At 33.3% G+C, this 9,442-nt stretch overlaps 1 protein-coding gene and 1 long non-coding RNA gene across 6 annotated transcripts in view; one reads left to right on the plus strand and one right to left on the minus strand.

Moving 5' to 3' along the window:
• The window catches only part of LOC120772171 (matrix metalloproteinase-2-like), a 98,743-nt gene extending 97,521 nt beyond the window's left edge, over positions 1-1,222 (minus strand). For 2 of the 4 annotated variants that reach the window (XM_040100616.1, XM_040100614.1), the window contains exon 1: positions 751-1,222. The gene's annotated coding sequence lies outside the window, so the exon portion shown is untranslated. Of the gene's footprint in view, positions 1-113 lie in introns of all 4 variants that reach the window. The other 2 variants (XM_040100615.1, XM_040100613.1) reach the window with 1 other exon arrangement.
• A 124-nt stretch (positions 1,223-1,346) lies between these two features.
• Positions 1,347-4,647, plus strand: LOC120771657. Of its 2 annotated transcripts, none has more exons than XR_005704990.1 (3): positions 1,347-1,929; positions 4,324-4,486; positions 4,615-4,647. It is a non-coding gene; the product is annotated as an uncharacterized LOC120771657 (long non-coding RNA). The 2 variants fall into 2 exon arrangements; XR_005704991.1 differs by lacking the exon at positions 1,347-1,929 and adding an exon at positions 4,136-4,222.
• The last annotated feature ends 4,795 nt before the right edge of the window (positions 4,648-9,442 follow it).

Raw genomic sequence — 9,442 nt, forward strand, 5'->3', positions numbered from 1 at the left:
TATTTTTAATAAAGACCGTTTAAACAAAGAAAAATAGGAAAACTCGTCACATGCATACATTTGTATACTTATATTATCTTGAACGCACATATACATGCTCTGAATTTACTCACTCAAAGACTTTGTTTAGATTTGCTTTGAATGTGGATGACGAAGTGATTTTTTACTTCTTGTGAACTCGGTGTACTTAATAATAATCTAATTTTCGTATAATTTATGATGTATAATGGCATTATTTAATACTTGTAAACAAAACGCATTTATTTTTTTCAGATTTTTGTGCAAATGGCCAACGTTAGTCAGCATTCGCTTTGACACCAAATAATTAACACATGCGCAGTGCCACGAATTGGAAGTGAGGGGCATAAAGAAACGCAAAGTGAAGGATTCGCAGCAAACACTACTTTGGACGTCACCGCGGATTGTTATTCATTCAATTAGTTATGTGTTCTTATTCTTTGTTTATTTTTTATTAAACATTTAGTGCCCACATTCAGGGGCTCGCATTTGTATGCTTTCTGCCCAGTTCATTATCTAATGTACTTGAGCAAGAAGCTAGCTGCCGATTTAGGTCGTCGTAGTGAGCCGATAACGCACAGAAATTAATATCTAATTTTAAAGCATTTGATATTTGCCCATCCATTCACATCGAACCGTGATTTTTTTGCTGTTATATTATAGTTATTAGCAGATACATACATATGTATGTATATATACTTATGTATTAATATAATTACGGTGTTCACCAACCACGTGAGTTGTCGAATTCAATTTTGCTGTGATTATGAAAGTGAACAGGGAGTTCGATTAAAAGGAATTGTCGTTGATTTCGTTTTTTTTCTATACAATATTAATGAGTGCCAGAAATTGATTAATAAATAAACACGTTCACAGAAGTACAAACAGCTGCAAAGGCACTACGCGACGTGCGTATAAATCGAAACTGAAAACTGTGCTTACTGCATTTTTATTCGAACCAAGCAACGGCTCTCGGACCCACTCAGCCATTCACACTCAGAGACTCCGCTTGCGTGCTGCATATAAACAAAAATAAAACATTTGTTCTCGCTTATACATACATATACACAATTCAATCTACGCACGTAGTAACATATTCGTACATAAATGGTTGTGTGTTCATTTGTGTATATATCTATGTACATATGTATACGTATAAGTTGTAAGTTCATTCTGTACACAATGTATAAACAAAACAATATGTTTATACTTCGCGTAAAACAAACCGCACAATCAAGCAACTCTCCGCACACTCAATTGAAGTCGCAAGAGAAACTTCTCTCAGCCGTTAAGGTATTTACAAAAATATGCATTTCTTATATTACCAAGAGAATGCGTAATCAATTCCATTCCCGATCGTGAACGGCTGATCGCATACACCACAAAATAACAAGTCGCTAGTGCTGTTTTGTATGAAGTTGAGTGAGACTGTGTTCACACAGAGACACTTTTTTCGCTCAGTATCGACAAATTCTCTTTTCGTGTTAACATAGGCAACATGAGCCATCCGGCTTGAGTCGGACAATTTTCTTTCATATCACATTCTCAAGTTCTTGTACGTGGTGCACAAAAGTATTTTTGATTAGCTAATTTTTATTCACCCTTTTCTAAAACATATCTATAACACATTGCAAGGATAATACAATTTAAATTTCCGAATATAAAATGAAAGTATCAGTTGATATTCGGCTTTCATTCATAGCTCGGGAGCACGGTCCTAACGCCTTTCCTCGTCGCCCCTTCGCCAACAAAAACCTGTTTGGACGACAAGGAACCCTTCGTGTGAACTCAGTCTCAGCAGCTGGAGAAGAGACTTTTTCATAAAAAACTGAAATTCACGACATATGGCGGTTGGAAGTAAAATTGGTCATCATAGTTGTTCTCACTTTCATTCACGCTTTTCAACGTTATGTGAGTAATGTATTTATAAACGCGAGTATACTTTTTCTACTATACAGTCACAATAATTTGTTAGTCATGTTATGGTAACAGTAATAACCTAGTTTTCAAAGAATCAAAAATTTTATTCAATTACAGATAATTCATATTATTTGCAAATTCAATTCATGACGTGGCACAATTCCGATTTCTTTGGCACAGGGTTATAGGTACCGCAAACGCTTAGTTTACGAGATATTCGACCTTAAAGTTCAAAATTCGATAAATTTGAACATTTCAAGAAGCTATTTCACCACGTTAAACCCACTTTAGCAGAAAGGAGTACTACGCGCTAGTACTTCAGTCACCCCGGGTATTCGCTCGGCCAGGGTTATTTTTTTAAGCACGGCCAAAGGCCGCCAACGTGAAAGTACTTCAGTCACATAAATTACGTATTGCACATATACATACATACATATGTAGAAAGTATTTTTTTTTTTAGTTAATATAGAAAAAAGAATCACGCGATAAAACAAAGAAAAATTGTTAAAAATCCTACATACATATGTATATACTGTTTAAGATGTGGCAAGGCTCGTTTTCCTCATAATTGTAAACAATCTAACCTTTTCAACGATGGATGTGCTAACTGATTTTTAAATTAATAAATTTAGGTAAAATATAGCAAAATAAAAGTGAAATGTAAGCTTATTTCAAAGCTTAGAGTGTGTATTTAAATATACAAAGTAAAAAATGTAAAAAATTTTGTGAAACATAGAGAAATAACATGTTTTCTTAGTGCAAATTTTTTAACTTTTAATCGTGAATATTTAAAAAAAAATATTAGTAATTTTTACATCATTTTTGGATATTCCTCCTCTGGAGAAGCTCCCCTATCCGTACATACCCCATTTATACGGAAATTCGGTTTTTTTACCCCTCCGCCAAAGTAATCGGAATCGTGCCCATGACGTACATATGTACATACATATGTATGTATGTATGTACGTATGTATATCCGTATTACTTGGGATTTTTTATAACTTTAAAAGAGATTAAATTACTCACGATGTTTCACAGAAATGCAGAAATTATCAATAACCGGTATGTATGTACATACATATGATTATGTTGTCTTTCATATTCATCTATGTATTATAACCAATGATTAATAAAATAAGAAAAATCGTTAACTTCGGCTGCACCGAAGCCAATATACCCTTCACAGGTGCATTTCCTTTAGTAACTACATATGTGTTCAGTTTGTATGGAAGCTACATACATACATATGTATATGCTATAGTAATCCGATCTGAACAGTTTTTTCGGAGATTAAATTATTACTTTAAGCAGTAATTCATACCAAATTTCGTGAAGATACTTACATAAGTACTCGTATGTACTTACATATGTATGTATATCGTCAAATGAGGAAGTTTCCCATGCAAGCATGTGATTCCGATCATTCAATTTGTATGGCATCTAAGTATATGCTAAAGTTAACCGATCCGAACAATTTTTTCGGAGATTACATTTTTGCCTTAGAAAATAATCTATACCAAATTTCGTGAATATACATATCTTGCAAAAGTTTTCCATACCAGCACTAGATTTCGATCGTTCAGTTTGTATTGCAGCCATATGCTATAGTAAGACGATCTGAACAATTTCTTCGCATATTACATTATTATCTTATAAAAAAACCAACTTTTGTATAGATACATTATGAATGTGAAAGTTTTCCATACAAGAACTTGATTCCGATCGTTCAGTTTGTATGGCAGCTATATCTTAAAGTGGTCCGATATCGGCAGTTCCGACAAATGAATTCTTGAAGAGAAAATTAGGTTTGCAAAATTATATATACAGACGGACAGACAGCCAGAATTATATGGCTAAATCGACTCATCTTATACTGATCCTTTTCCCGTTAATATCTTTTAAGCGGTTGGGTTTACGAAAAAATCATAATAGACCTTTTTTGTAGAGCATTCAATTTCCTACACAATCCAAGCAACAAGATATTTTTCAAGTAGTTGGAAGCGAGATATAAATTTTTCTATCTGATAATAAGAAAAAATAGAAAACTGTATGTAGGAGGACCTTCCCGTTACAATTAAAAACTCATGTTTGGAGAGGCTTTCTTAGAGGTGTCTAGGAACCTATTTTTCCGAGTACGAAACGAAAAAAAAAATTTTTTGTTTTTTGGCATCACTCTAATGTACATACACTTTATAGGGTCTCCGACGCTTCCTTCTGGGTGTTACAAACTTCGTGGCAAACTTAATATACCCTGTTCAGGGAATAATTAAGACAAGTCTGTGACGTGAGTCCAACAAAATATGACATAATTTCGCCATTTTTAGTAAACAGGCTATTTGTAATAGCAGCAGAACATTTACATACTACTCTTCTTTATTCTTCTAGGCTTGAAAGTCAGTCTATTCTTTTGAGACTTCAATGGAAATGGTTAAGCTTGGACTCGACCAACAAGTTCCCTTTAGCAATTAACATACATATGTATGTATGTATGTATGTATGTATGTATAGCTTTTTGTCTACCAACTCATCATTTACTCATCAACAGTAGGTAAGTATCAGTTAAATTATACGTCAATTGCTGAAGAACCCCTCAAAAAATATTTACATATTTGTGTAATTATGTAACGGGTGATCCAAGTGGTTGTAATTTTTTCAATATCCTTTCTTTTTTGGCAGATCACACGTATGTATGTAAGTCGTGTCAAGCTGTCCTGTTATTTTTATTCAGTATTGTTTGGCAATTTATCATAGAAAGACTTACGCCTGATCAACGTATACAAATCGTTCAATTTTATTACCAAAATTATGTTCTGGAATGAATATGTTTCGCTCGCTTCGTTCAACTTATAGTCAACATAATCGGCCTACTGAGCATCCTATTCGCAACACCTCCACCCATCTTGAGACACAGAATTCGTTATTCGATAATAATCGAACGAGTGAACCACGTCCAGTATGCAGTGAAGAAAATATAGCAGTCGTAGATGAAAGTGTATAAGAAGACCGTAGAGAATCGATTCGGCGCCATTTTTAGTATACAGGATGGATATTACAATGGATTTATCGAGAGAACACTTCGGTGAGCAGATAATTTCACGTTTTGGGCCGGTCGATTGGCCACCAAGGTCGTGTAATCATGTTAAAATCTAAAGTCTATGCAGACAATCCCGCTTCGATTCAGGTATTGGAGTAAAACATCAATCGTGTCATTCGCCAGTAACTAGTCGAAATACTGGAACGAGATATCGAAAATTGGACTCAATTTTTGAAAGAGATAATCTTCAAATAATAGATGCCAAATAATATTATTTCGAACAATAATAGACATTCCCCGTTAAATTTGAAGTTTCTGTGTTTTTTTTTTCTAAAAAAGTAGGGAACCTCGAAATCGATCACCCTTTATTTCTTTTAGTTTCTAAAGGCCGAATTGACGAACGAATCACGAACCGAAACTTTAATGGTTCATCCCCTTCATACTCTTAAGGTTGATTAACATAAAAATTTTCGTGCTTAGCGTGACAGCCTAAACATTGACATAAAAGCGAGGCAAGCATAGCGTATGACAGAAGGAATGAAAGATTTCGATCCAATAGAAAAATGATAAAAGTAAAAGATTTACATACATACATATGTATGTAATTAAAATTGCGACCACTGCTTGTTAAAGCATAAAAAGATGAGAATTGTCCACTTTATGTTCGCGTTTATTTGTTTCTTGACCTGCCCGGTAGTTATAAGTGGTATGAACCTTATGCAAAATTTTCCTCAGACAAGTTTATATTAGAAATGTACATATGTATGTACATACATATGTGTGTATATCTTTTTTATGCTAATTAAAAATTTTTGTTTGAAGTCTGGATCAATTATGAACTAAAATAATACCGTAAAAATTATATATAAATAATTAAAATTTTTAAATTCCCCGCATTAAAATTAACCCAGAAATGTATAATTTGTAATATACTATGTTATTTAATTATTTATTGATTTAATTCAATTTAAGTAAGTAGGTTCCGTTTAGCAGATAGAATTGCTACTTGTAATATAATACTATTCCAACTTGTTAAATTTTACTTATCTACAAAAATAATACTAGTTATTCTAGCTCCCAACTAGTGTGACATTTCACTACCTCAAGCGGTTCTTCTCTTAGCATATTTATATAACGTACGACCCAACCACCATGGCTATCATGGCTATTTAAATACTCGACTTTGAGGCATTGAAATGTATAGGATTGCTGACATTTATTAACTAAAGAATGGTTTGTTTCACTACTACTCAAATAATAACCACGCCCACTCCCCTCACAACGGTTAACTGAATAAATGCGAAACAAGCATTAAATTTCACAATGAAGATGGTAGAGAGGGGCTTCAGAGGAGCCGGTGTAAAAATTTTAATAAGAGATTGCCTCCGCCCACAGTTAATAGAAATTCAATATTTCAGAAACTACTTTACGAATTTCAACAAAAGTTGGTGTGTGGTTATCTAGGCATCCCTTTTATACACTGCGAAAATGGGCAAAATCGGATGACGACCACGACTATTTCACATATTCATATACATAAAACTTTTAAATTTCATCAGATTCTTTTACATTACAGTATACAAATGAAACATCAATGGAGTTATCAAAATAAAACTTTGCACAAATAGTACCCTCAAGCTTTTTTATCTAACGCCTAATAATTGACGAAATCGTACCATATCTTGTCAAGGAAGCAGACACCATAGACATAAGTAGGTACTTATGTATAAGGGGACCCCAGCGCATATTCCTGTGGCCAGTCCCCTGCTTTTGTAAACTTGATTGTATTGTTGTATGGACTTACAGATGCTTTATTGAAATTGATTATCAAATAATAGTAATAAGCTGTGTGTATTTTATTAATTTAAAATAATATATTGAAACTCTATATAAAGGATATATAATTATGCTTAAAACGATTGTATAGTGATAATTAGGATTGACCTGTTCCAAAAGATGATTTGACAATCTATTATCTATACATTGGATACATAGAAGTGTTCATGAGGCTGTTTGGATTAGTATTAGTAGGATATCCCTCCTTAGTACGACCATCACCGATCGTATTACGGGATGAAAATAATTTTTATATTATATAAAATTTATTACATTAAAATATTAATTTCGAGGAGGTTGACTATAAATTGTGATGCAAAGTGTAATTAATTAATAATTAAAATCGAAATCGAAATATTTCGTTTTTTAAAAATCGACAACCGGGATTCAGCACCAATTTTTCGCAGCCAACCTTACATCATTATACTCACAATAAAATTATTTTTATTTTGATATAAGGTTTATCGCGTAAGTGGATAGTTGCAAATCACTATTGTCAATTTACCTGTATTTATCTGCCTACTTAATAATTGCACCGCGAAATAGAAGACAACCCAGTGTTTGCATATTCTATAAGCTACATACTTACATACATATGTATATAATAGGTTGTCAAAAAAGTCTTGCGGTATTTTCGCTAGTTGGCGCTGAAAGCGCGTAGTTTTAGTTTTATTCGTCGCATCGGGTCATGCTATACCTTTTTGGAAAGCCCATTTCACGCACTAACACGTGTTTGATTGATTGTCATTTCTTTTAAGTCGTTCGGGAGTTATAGCGTCGCAAACATGGAGCAAAATAAAGAGAAAATACGGCATATTTTACAGTACTACTACGATAAAGGCAAAAATGCATCTCAAGCCGCCAATAAAATTTGTGCAGTTTATGGACCCGATACAGTTTCCATTTCCACCGCACAACGTTTTCGTTCTGGTGTAGAGGTGGTCGAAGATGCGCCACGCTCTGGAAGGCCTGTCGTCGAAAATTGCGATAAAATCGCTGAATTGGTCGAAAGAGACCGGCAGAGTAACAGCCGTAGCATCGGTCAAGAGCTGCGCATGAATCATCAAAAATTCATTTAAATTTCAATAGAAAAAAAAATTCAATAAAAATACCGCAAGACTTTTTTGAAAACCCATTACACTTAGCATCACAATTTCCAGTCAACCTCCTCGAAATTAATATTTTAATGTAATAAATTTTATATAAAAATTATTTTCATCCCGTAATACGATGGGTGATGGTCGTACTATGGTGGGATCTCCTACTATATAAACAATTTAAGCAGTAGGTATTTGTTTAGGAGCATGTCTCATTCATATTTTTCAAGTCAAAATAATTGAATACCTACAATATAAAATTAAAAAAAAAGAATATTGTTTTTTTTCCATCAGTTTTGTTCTTTTAATTGTTCAACTATTAATTACACAATAAGCGTGCTGTATATTGAGCAATCTGTTGCCAAACCGACAGTAGACGATACAAGACACGATCTCTGATTTTGACAGCTTTGTCACTGAATTACCATAAAAGAGAAATAGCAAGTAAGGAGTGGCAAAGTTGGGGTATAATTTCGCAATTTAATTGGCTCAAAGGTAATCAAATTTTGTTAGTTGCATTTCAGTAGTATAGTTGCGAAATTTATCCATATTGTAAGTAAAATAACATTTATACAGGGCTTGTTCGGAAAGTAATAGGACTGAGTGGATTTAAAAAAATGTATTGAACCAATCGTAACAATTCTTTAAAAACTTTCAAAATAAGATAATCTTAAATTATCAATTGTTATTACAAATGATATAATAGAGCTATTTTATGCTTTTATTTGTAAAATAACGTCAGGTTTGTTAGAGCTTTGAATAATTTTACATTTTACATATTAGTGTCATCACCACTCTACCTCATCTCTCTACTGTCGGCCTGCAGTCGTGTAGTCGTGCAGCTGTCAAAATAACTGTATCCGTAAGACCGTGTGTATTTTAATATTTGACAGATGTCGTTTGCAGTCTGTCGCGCTCATTGTGTTCAGCACATTAATGTCTCTGACAAGTTCGTTGTCCAGTTTTGTATCTTAATTTTCGGAGCAATGATAGGATTGCTTAATGCACAGACATACTTATGTATATGTTTATTACAAATGTGTATTTGTATACATAAGTGGTATAAACTTTTTATGGCGTCATCAAGTCATGCAAGAACGTGAACGTGTTAACAAACGTTATTCCTGATCCACCAAATTCGGTCATATAATTAGTCCGGCTTAAAAAATATAATTTCGCACTTTCTACGGCGTACGTCGTTTATACATATATGTATACATATGTATGTACATATATATGTATGTATTTATATATACTTATGTACATACATTCTCCTATACAACAAAATAATTTGTCTAGCACGATCAATGAAGCAACAGGTGCTACATGTAAAATAGACATGTTTATAAGCTTTTAAGAAATTAATAATGACACTATTCTCTTTCTTTTTCCTGATGGAGAAAAGTGGATTAAAAGCTTTTATCCCAGCAACACCCAAATAACATGCTTTCAAATACTTATTTTAAAGGGAAACAAATTTATACGTAATACTTTAGCTTGACAAGGTTTGAGTTTCGTATACATATTACTAAATTGA

This window comes from Bactrocera tryoni, chromosome 3 (assembly GCF_016617805.1).
Source record: "Bactrocera tryoni isolate S06 chromosome 3, CSIRO_BtryS06_freeze2, whole genome shotgun sequence".
Lineage (NCBI taxonomy): Eukaryota > Metazoa > Arthropoda > Insecta > Diptera > Tephritidae > Bactrocera > Bactrocera tryoni.